Source organism: Canis lupus, chromosome 6 (assembly GCF_003254725.2).
Source record: "Canis lupus dingo isolate Sandy chromosome 6, ASM325472v2, whole genome shotgun sequence".
Lineage (NCBI taxonomy): Eukaryota > Metazoa > Chordata > Mammalia > Carnivora > Canidae > Canis > Canis lupus.
This window is the reverse complement of record NC_064248.1, coordinates 41,970,586-41,981,167: the sequence shown is the minus strand read 5'-3', so window position 1 is coordinate 41,981,167 and position 10,582 is coordinate 41,970,586. Positions and strand designations below refer to the sequence as shown.

General features: G+C 50.9%; 1 long non-coding RNA gene across 1 annotated transcript; it reads right to left on the bottom strand.

Moving 5' to 3' along the window:
- Positions 1-4,703: 4,703 nt before the first annotated feature.
- On the bottom strand, positions 4,704-9,588 carry LOC118355027 (uncharacterized). Its single transcript, XR_007411341.1, has 2 exons — positions 8,578-9,588; positions 4,704-8,338 (listed from the first exon to the last, which is right to left on the bottom strand). It is a non-coding gene; the product is annotated as an uncharacterized LOC118355027 (long non-coding RNA).
- Positions 9,589-10,582: the final 994 nt, after the last annotated feature.

The following is a 10,582-nucleotide window of genomic DNA, read 5'->3' as shown; positions in this document are numbered from 1 at the left end:
AAGAGAAAAGGACTTTGTCGCTGCCTTGACCTCAACTTTGGCTTCTCCCTGTGTCTAGTTACTGTGAAGAAACATAGAATGGCAGGCTGCCCCATAGTGATGGTGCTCTCTCTGATACATGGGAGGGTTGCCTTGGTGGTCCATGGGCCAGTGAATCAGCATTGAGGCAAGCCGTCGGGTTGGGGGCTGGAGTGGCCAAGGTGTCAGCTTTCTGGAGACTTGCAGACACAGAGAAACGTGGAGACCATTTCTGTTTGGGGGTCTGAACAGGAAAAGTACCCCCAGCCCCCATGTGGATCCTGAGGAAGGAAAAGAGATTGAGTGCCTGTCCAGTCTGTGAAGGGTGGACCCAAAAGCCCCGTGGGCTCAGCACTGGCAACAACCACGTATGGACACAAACAAGCCATGGATATGGGTAGCGCCCCGGGAGTAGGAGTGGGGCACTCTGGGCCATGCTTGGAGTCATCTTGCCTGGAAGATCCATGTGGCCTCGCGGGGCTCTGGGTGGGGTGGGACCAGCTTCCTCCTTCCGACCACATGGAAACAACTGTCAACCGGCACCATGGCAGTGGGACTGGTCAGAGTTCTAGTTCTCCTGGCCCAGAGGTGGAAGCTGGACCTTCTACCTCCATCTTTTGAAGCATGTAGGTCTTGGGATTCCTGAGCAATTCAAAGGGAGAGGAAGCGTCCAGAGGAAGGTATATACTTCCTTCAGGTATTGTAGATTGGGTCTTGATGGTTTTATTTATTTATTTATTTATTTGTTTGTTTGTTTATTTATTTATATTTTTAAAGATTTTATTTCTTTGGGAGAGAGACAGAGACAGAGAGACAGAGAGAGAGAGAGAGAGAGAGAGAGAGAGAGAGCACAAGCAGGAGGAGGAGCAGATGGAGAGGGAGAAGCAGACTCCCTGCTGAGTAGCACCCCATGCCCCCCCGCCCCCCCCCCCCCCCGGATGTGGGGCTTGATTCCAGGACCCTGAGATCACGACCTGAGCCGAAGGCAGACATTTAACCAACAGAGCCACCCAGGTGTCCCGGGTCTGGATGGTTTTAATTAAAATTGCAAAATCAAATAAGTGCGATAGTGTTTGCACCCTAATTTCTGTTGCCACTCACAGTGTTTACTGAAACAAGAGCTTCGGGCAGCCCAGGTGGCACAGCGGTTTAGCGCCTGCCTTTGGCCCAGGGCCTGATCCCGGAGTCCCGGGACCGAGTCCTGCGTCAGGCTCCCTGCATGGAGCCTGCTTCTCCCTCTGCCTGTGTCTCTGCCTCTCTCTCTCTCTCTCTCTCTCTCTCTCTCATGAGTAAATAAAATCTTAAAAAAAAAAAAAAAAAAAAAGAAACAAGGGTTTCTATTTACGGAAGGTTTGTTGTGTGTCAGGTACTGTACCTAACCCTCCATGTGCATCGTTCTATTCAATTCTGACAACAAGGCAGGTGTGTTTTTTAAATCACCATTGTACACACGAGGGCACTGTGAAACTGAGAGGTTAACCAACTTGCCCGAAGTCACACAGCTGGCGAAACTATCAACTGGGCTTCTAACCCACATATCCCCCACTCCAAAGTTATTCGACCACAGATCCCACCCTACGGCTGCATCCAGGGGTCCCCTGCATCTTGGGGAGCATAGGGAGTTATGGGCTTAGGGGAGGAGCCCCGGGGTCTGGAGGCCCAGGACATGCGGCGGGGGTGGGGGAGTGGGCAGGGTGCAGGGTGCAGGGTGCAGGGTGCAGGGGGCGCCATCAGGTGCCTGTTCCTCACAGCAGCTGGATTCCATTGCCGCGTGGAGGGCAGTCTTTAGGAAGCCACCTTCTCCCGGGCTGCAAAGGAACAGGGCGACCACAGCCAGTGAACCCGGGGCCCCTAGAGCTGCGGCCACCCGCCAGGCAGGGTTTCACAAAGCCGTTGACGTTGACAGGGCCGCCTGTGTGGAGAGGGCAGGAAGCCTGGGGGCTCTGTGGTCTGCCGGCATTGCTCAGAATTTCCTGGGCTGAGCTCTTCCTGCTGGGCCAGCGCCCCCTGTCCTGGGGCCTCCCATGGCCCTGCCTGGCTCTGAGAGACGACTCCTGCCCACTCCAGGACCTCTGAAGGGCCAGGAGGGCCCATCGTCTGGCTGCTGGGCCTTGGGGGAGCTCTGAGGTTCTGGTGGCTAACTTGGGGTGTCTGAAGTTTCCTAGGGACCTGCGCCGTGAGGGAGCAGGGATAGTGCCTCCTGCAGTCAGAGGACCCGGGCTCCACCGTAGCTCCAGCACTAACTAGGGCTGCACCATCAGGCAAGAGTCTGGTATGCCTTCCTGAGCCCCCTTCCCTCATCTGCCTCACTGGGGAGCGTGAAGTGCTCTGCAAGGGTTGGTGGCCCTGGCAGGGCTGGGCCTGACCTCAGGCCGGTCCCCATCAGTCCTCTTTTCTGAAAACTCTGCCACGACTGAACCCCTAGATTCCTGTAGAAAAGGAGAAAAGTATTCCAGGTAGAGGGCAGTGAGAGCAAAGACACGGTGTGCACAGCAGCCCATGTGCGCGGGTGCATGCACACACACATCCTGAAGTCTTTGTGCCAAGAATTGTTCTAAATTATTTTTTTTAAGATTTAATTTATTCATTCATGAGAGACACAGAGAGGGAGGCAGAGACACAGGCAGAGGGAGAGGCAGGGTCCTCGCAGGGAGCCCGATGTGGGACTCGATCCCCAGACTAGAATCAAGCCCTGAGCTGAAGGCAGATGCTCAACTGCCAAGCCACCCAGGCGTCCCTGTTCTAAACATTTTACATATATTAACTTAGATTACATATATTAACACATATGTACGTATATTATATATCAACTCATATGAACTCATATATCTCTCTTAGCACCCCTATGAAGTAGGTATTAGCTTGCCCTTGTTTTGTAGATAAGACAAGGTTCAGAGAGAGGTAACTTGCTCAAGGTCACCAGCTAGGAGTGGAGACCCAAGTGATCTGGGATGACAGCATATTTGGAAGCAAGGCTGCTGGGCCTGGAACGGATGGGAGAGGTACTAGGATTGGCCACATCTGTGTCGTCCACTGCTAGGGGCCAGGTCCTAGTGTAGGGCCTAGCACATGGTTCCTGAAACATGAGCTCTGCATATGGTGTGATCAACTTGCACTTCTGTGGACACCAAAATTTTGTACAACAAGGGGATGCTGGAGTTGCTGGTTGGGGGGCAGTACAGGCCTAGGGATGAAGCTTCCTAGACTGCCTCGTCTCCTCTCTAGCTTGAGATCTGGCCCCTGCCCGGGCCTGTCCTACACTAGTAGGCTCCTTTGCAGTGGGGCTGCTGAACCCTCACTAGCAGGAGGGTCCGCAAAGGGGGCAGCTGGGGAATTTGAAATAGTTCCTCAATGCCCCTGGAGTCCCCCACCCCCACCCCCTTAGTCCCAGTCTCTCCTCCCTTGGCATGCTAGCATCAGTCCCTTGCCATGGAATGTTCTTATATCACTCAGAGTCAGGGTCCAGGGAGGGTGGGGGCCCTAGGGGGAGGACCCCCACAGATGCTTCAAGGAGAGCCTTGGCGGCCAGCAGAGGCTGCTGAGAGACCGGACTGTGTGCCCGGCTGGAGCACTGGGGTCTGGTGAGAAAGGAAGTTTCCGGCCTCCGTGGCACTCAGACCCCACCAGGAATGTGGCTCTGGGCCAGGATCCCTTCTGGGCAAGAAAGGATGACTCGGCAGAAACAGTGTCCTGACCCCACAGGATAACAGAGCCGCTGTGCGGGGGGCGGGTGCCAAGTGGCCGGGGTGGTGAATTCATGACCCTCCGACACAGCCTTCATCTGTCCGGCTCCGGGTTCTCCCTCGATGTCCTTCTCTGGACTGGGGTTTTAAGACTCTCAGAGGAGCGGGCAGCCCGGGTGGCTCAGTAGTTTAGCGCTGCTTTCCGCCCAGGGTGTAGTCCTGGAGACCCGGGATCAAGTCCCACATCGGGCTCCCTGCATGGAGCCTGCTGCTCCCTCTGCCTGTGTCTCTGCCTCTTTCACTGTCTCTCATGAATAAATAAATTAAAAAAAAAAAAAAAGACTCTCAGAGGAGCAACTTCCAGGGAGACTCGGGAAGCACCCTGCCCTGGCTTGCTCTTTCCCATTCCAGCGGGGAGGAAGCCAGCAGCCTGCTGCTGAGGCCCCCCGGCCCGGCCAAGGGCAGAAGCCCGCTCATGATTCAGGGCAGGGAGGCCGCTGGGCAGGGAGCGCTAGGTTGGTCCCTGGGGAATTCCAGCCCAAGGGAGCCAGTGCAAGCACATGTAGTTAGGCACAGAAACCCTCGGAGCTGCTTCTTCATTCTTTGAGCCCAGCGTCTGAAAAATTAAGAATCTACCACTAAGAGCCCCAGGAATCGTGTCCCTTTGTCACTGGCCGCCCTCCTGGCCCAGGCTGATCACCACAAGGGACTGCACTGGTGCTGTGGCTGGCACCGCCTGCACCCCAGGTCCTGAGCAGGAGTGGGTGCTGGCTGCGGTGAGCACGATGATATCTTAGAGCTGTGACCACGGCTGCTGCCAAGGGGTTCCCACATACCCTGCTGACCAACATTTAACTGTCTAATCTCATGCATTCCTCATAACAGCCCCATAAAGGAGGGAGGTACTTGTCCTAATATTTAGAAAGAAAACAGCACTGCAGAAGACTTAGTACCTCGCCTGAGGTCACCCACATAGTGACAGACTGAACAAGCTTGTAAGTGTGGGATCTTCATGACCTGCTTTATTCATGACCCTGTCCCCTGGAAGGAGGAGGAAGGTAGAGCGCCGGTGGCCCTCTCGCCCCAGCACCCCACAGTAGCTGAGGGGCACCGGGGCCGGCCCATGGAAACACTGACCCCTTTCCGGGAGCCACTGTAGCACCTGGGCGGTTTCCTATGTGGTGTCCATCACGGGGAGCCCAGGGGTCTGGAGAGCAGTGAAGATCCTGGGATCCAGGGCTAGAGGACATGCATCGGCCTCCTGTCCTACTAGCTGTGTGACCTTGACACCTCACTTTGTCCCTCTGGACCGTGGCTCCCTCACCTGTTAAATGAGAGAGAAGAACACACCTTGCCCTCTGCCACCTGCCCCAGTGAGGTACAATGTAGACCTTTAGGCCAGAGAGAAAGCGGGGAGGGGCTGGGGGCGCTAGAGCAGAGGAGGTGCTGGGTGTCGGGAGACGGTTGTCAGGCTGGTATCACGCCACTTGGCACTAATTCATCCGCCTGATGGAGATCCCCTGGGAGCGACCCAGGAGCCTTTGCGGGGGACCCAAAGCAGAATGGCCACATCTTCCCAGGAAAACTGCATGGGCAGAGTGCTTCTAGGCACCAGGCGACAAGAGTTTCTCGAAAGTGCCCTATTTGCGGACTTCCTGTTGATGGAAACTGTCCTGCTCTAACCAGTTAGTTGACTGGTTCCTCATGGAGGTGGCTGCAAGTAGCTATGTTCACTCACTTCATCAATTGTCCCCCCAGGCACGGTGTCAAGCAGGGAGTGGTTACAGCTACGTTAGACTTAGTGACTGCTCCGAAATGTGGCTGAGATCGTTGTAAACAGTCACCAAAGAGGCAAACAACAGGCCTCCAAAAGATACATCTTGGTGGATGGAGGAACTTTTGGAATCCTGAAGGCCTTATATTACAGCCCTTCCCGTCATCACAGATAACTGTATTTTGTTATGTTTGAAACCTTGGCAAGCCAGTAATTTACAGAGGATGTGCATGGCCAGGCTTCCCCAGCCTCGGCTCTTTATAAGGATTTATCAATAACAACATATCCATTCTGTTTGGGCTGTTATTGTGGCTCTCTCCTGGAACATCCTGTAGTGGTTATTTTTTGGAAACATCATTTGGTTCATAATCTCTTAGCAACAGAACTTTGAGGGCTAACGGCTGATGCACACTCCAGCAAGATTATTGTGACTCGTGGGCAAACAAACCCACAGCAGCCGAGTCGGAGCACCCTCTGATTATGGGTTTAATTGTTTTAAGTCATCAAACGTCACCATCACCCACTATGGGCTGAGCTTGCTTTGTTACATGCCTGAGAGCATTTGCTGTGCCAGCCACACACCCAGAGCTGGGGGAGCTTTCGGTCACTGGGTGCCCGAGGCTGTCACAGCCTTTTCCCTTCCTGGGTACAGGCCTGGAACATGTGTCTGACTGGAAAAGGGGGAAGGCAGGAACAGTGGCCTTGTACTCTGTCCACGCCTGCACATTATGTCCTCACAACCCCCTTGCATGGCGGTGTTAGGACTGTCCTGCCTTCCATGTGACAGCTGAAGAAGTGGCAGCTGAGGCAGTGAAGAGTCTGGTCTGGTCACACTTGCAGGCTGGCAGGGGTGGCGGTGGGTTTGGAATACAGGCCTGCTGAACCCCTAGCTCGTTCGTTCGTTCTTTCTTTCTTTCTTTCTTTCTTTCTTTCTTTCTTTCTTTCTTCTTTCTTTCTTTCCTTCCTTCCTTCCTTCCTTCCTTCCTTCCTTCCTTCCTTCCTTCCTTCCTTCCTTCCTTCCTTCCTTCCTTTCTGTCTTTCTTTCCTTTCTTTCTTCTCTGTCTTTCTTTCCTTTCTTTCTTTTCTTCTCCCCTCCCCCCCAATAGTTAATTGTTTATTCAAGGGCTCATACTGCAAGCATTAAACCAAGCATGGGCTTCGATTCTGTGAGCCCAAATTCACATATCTAGGAAGATAAAAGCCAGATATAATCCAAGTACCTGTATAAAAACTAGAGATTCACAGTTAATCCACATTTGGAATTTTTAAATTTCTATAGCCTACAACCCAGAAGTCACAGATCTCTTAGGTTCTTCTGGATGTCCCACAGGGTATCTGTACTTTTCTTGAGTTGAGCAACTTGGTCAGCCTTCAGCTTCTGCTTGATAACACTGGTTAACCCCTGAGCACTCAGGATACATGGAAGGCTCAAGAAGGCCTCATTCTCAGTGCTACGCATTCTCTTCACCATCATTGACATGGGATGAATCCCAGATAGATTTTCAGCATGGACTCGATGAGAGTAGCCACATTTATCCAATAGCCCAGCTGGTATATCCTTTTGGCTTGATGATTCCATAAGCACTTCTAGTCACCATATTACGTATGTCCTTCCAGTTTTCACTATTATCGTCTCTTCCCATTTCTGGATTCAGTTCCTAGAGAGAAACGCCTACCATCTTCACTCTACTCCATACAGCCTCACTTGAGATGCCACATCCTCCGAACTCAGCAACCACTGGGATGAATGCCAAGTTTTTCAACCATAAAATGGCGAAATCTAGCAGATTCCAGATTACGCTCATTTCCAATCACATGGTGCTCAGGTAATCTGGTTAGTTTCCAGGTAACATATGTGAGAATGTGAGAATCCGCTGGGTTGGGAATCGTAATTATGATGCAATTGGGACCATATTGGATGATCTGAAGAATAATGAATTTGAAGACGTTAACATTCCTCTGCACCAGATTGAGATGACTCTCTTCCTCTTGCTGGTGGACTCCTGCATTTTCCATCACAATTTTAGAATTACCAGTCACAGAGTAATCTTTATCTGCCACAGTTTTTGGCGTCTGAAGAAGTGAGCTCCCATGCCTGAGACGCCTCATTTCTTTTTTTTCTTTCTTTCTTTTCTTTTCTTTTTTTTTTTTTTTTTTACACAGAGAGAGAGAGAGGCAGAGACACAGGCAGAGGGAGAAGCAGGCTCCATGCACCGGGAGCCCAATGTGGGTTTCGATCCCAGGTCTCCAGGATCGTGCCCTGGGCCAAAGGCAGGCGCCAAACCGCTGCGCCACCCAGATCTTCCAGAACATCCACAAGGGCAAGTTCGTTGCCAGAGAGTTTCCCAGAATGCTGATGGCACGTGCCATACCAGCTTATCCAACACCTGCTATGGTGATTTTATTGCTTGGGATCATCGCCTCTTCTACAACCAGGGCAATCAGTTTTTCCAGAAGAGTTGCCATCGCATACAAGAGAAGTCTCTGCAGATGGTTGTAGTAGCTGTGTAACTAAGGCAATGAATACCAGCTGTGTGCCCTGCCTCTGCTCCCTGCTCACCCCCATTCACACATACAAGTCCATGGTGGCGGGGGTGGGGTGGGGAGCTGGGCTTTCACTGGAGGTGCAATCTCCATAGATGTGCTGCATAGTGTAGCACATGAAGGCCACTGCCGCAGACTGCTTTGCCTCAGACCAGTTCACAGGTCAAAGGTCACACACACAGTGTGTGCATCCCTGAGTCACAGAGTCCAGCACTCCCAGGGAGCTCTGGGCCTTCCTGTCACCGGGGCTCACAATCTTCTCCTTATTCTGGTTCTTTCTGCTCCCCCTCCAAGGTGAGATCATGGTGAGATCATCCATCTGTGAGGAGTAGGAATAAAAATTAAAATACTAGCTATCACTTATTACTGAGTCAGGATCTTTACTGATAGGGCCTTATTTCCTCCTGAAAACCTTATAAGGACATAATATTTTTTTTCCTCATTTATAGATCAGGAAATTGGGGCTCAGAGTAATTTAATGACTTGCTGTAAGTCACAGAAACAGGTTCTGTTTGTGACACCCACAGTCACACTCCTCCCCTTCCCCAGCCCTCTTACTCATGAGCAGGGACAGATTTACTGAGAAACTCTTGAAGCTCTGCTCTGGGCTCCTTCACTCGCACCACCCTGTCCCATTGATTCATATGGTCAAGTATCTTTGTGCCATCTGCAAAAATAAGATATTTTAATACTTTGTCTACAGGAGATTCCCCCCTCCTTAGATTCCACAGAACCTGGATCCACCCTGCTTGTAAATGCATATCTTGAATATCTTACCTAAAAATTTAACTCCCTGTTCTCTCCCCTTCCCTGCTCTATTTGTCCTCCTTAGCCCTGTCATTAACACACCACAAACTTTATGTTTGCACCTTATTTATTGCACATTTCTTGTACCACTCACCATGTGTGTTTTTTTTTAAAGATTTTATTTATTTACTCATGACAGACCCAGAGAGAGGGGCAGAGACATAGACAGAAGGAGAAGCAGGCTCCTCATGGGGAGCCTGATGTGGGACTCAATCCCAGGACCCCAGGATCACAACTGGAGCCAAAGGCAGATGCTTAACCACTGAGCCACCCAAGTGCCTCGCTTACCCTGTGTTTTGAATAAATGAATGAACACAGCTCTTGTCCTTAAGCTTAAGAGTTCCCAAGCAAGATGACTTGCTCAAAGGCCCCCACTTACAAATCCGATCCCCTTTCTCTTGCTCTGAGCTGGGTTTGAACTTGGCCATGCCTAGGTTTCCTCTGGCTTCGACATTACAGTTTACTAACAGTCCAGACATCATCTTGCTGGTGTTTCATCTTTGACTCCTCTCTCTCAGTGAGTTGCCTTACCTCCCAAATCCTATTAACCACCTCCCAAAAGTCTCTCAAATGTAATCACCCAGTTTATCTCCACAGCCTATACCATCGATGGTATCTCTATCAGCTTCCTGACTGCTCCCTGCCCCCAGTCTGTTCCCCACACAGCTTCTAGAGGCTGACTCTCTTGCTGGAATTACCCCTTGAATTCTCATTTCTTAGAGATCGTATCTGAAAGCCTGACCCACAAGGCTCTCATTGGCTTTTTTTTTTTTTTTTTTTTTTTTTTTTTTTTTAGCAGTTTCTCAAACTTGTGTCTTTGCACATGCTCTACCCACTTCTGGTGCCAGAACCATCTTCCCCTCCTCCTTCTCTACCATCTCACTTAATTTTTACTCATCCATCTGGTCAAGGATCACTTCCTCAGGGCTAGCTTCCATGTCCACCCACATTGGGTCAGAGCCCTGTGAATTATTTTTACAGTTCCCTGTACCTCTGCCTAGGACATATTACACCTGCCATTAAATAACCAATTGTATAATCCAGGAGGCTTGACCTGGCGTTGTGTCCCCTCCCTCCTGCTTCCTCCCCAGTCAAAGACAGAATTTCCCAGAGGACATGGACCATGTCTGCCTTGCTCGCTGCTCTATCTTTGTTTTGTTTGTTTGTCTGAAGGCAGAAAGACATTCATTCCTTTCTCACTTAATCCTTGAACTGAGTGTTTCTCATCAGCTGACAGCAGTGTCCCATCTGGTCCTTTAGGGACCTGGATTCCCTCCATGCTGTGGTTCGGTCATCCCTAGGAGTTGCCATCTGCATAGTTGAAGCAGGTCATTGCTACCCCTGGGTTGGAGCCAGCAGGAAGATGGTGTGTATGGGTGTGTGTGTGTGTGTGTGTGAATTTTCTAGGTCTTAGAGTGGGCCAGTGATCTATTACTGAATAACGAGCTGTCCTGACATTTAGTGTTCTAAAGCATCAACTATTTCATTATCCTCACAGATTCTGTGGGGCTGTGAGGAATGCTGGAGAATTTGGACAGAACACCAGGAGGGGGTCTTATCTCCCTACTTTATAGTCTGGGGCCACAGCTAAGACTCAAATGACTGAATGTGACTCAACTGGTTGGGAATTAAATGATCTAGAGGCATCTTTACTTACTCAGTGCTTGATTGAAAGACTAGGCTCAGCTAGGCCTATACCAGGGCACCAACAGGTGGCCTCTCCAGTTCAGTGGCCTCAGGAAAGTTAGACTGCCTT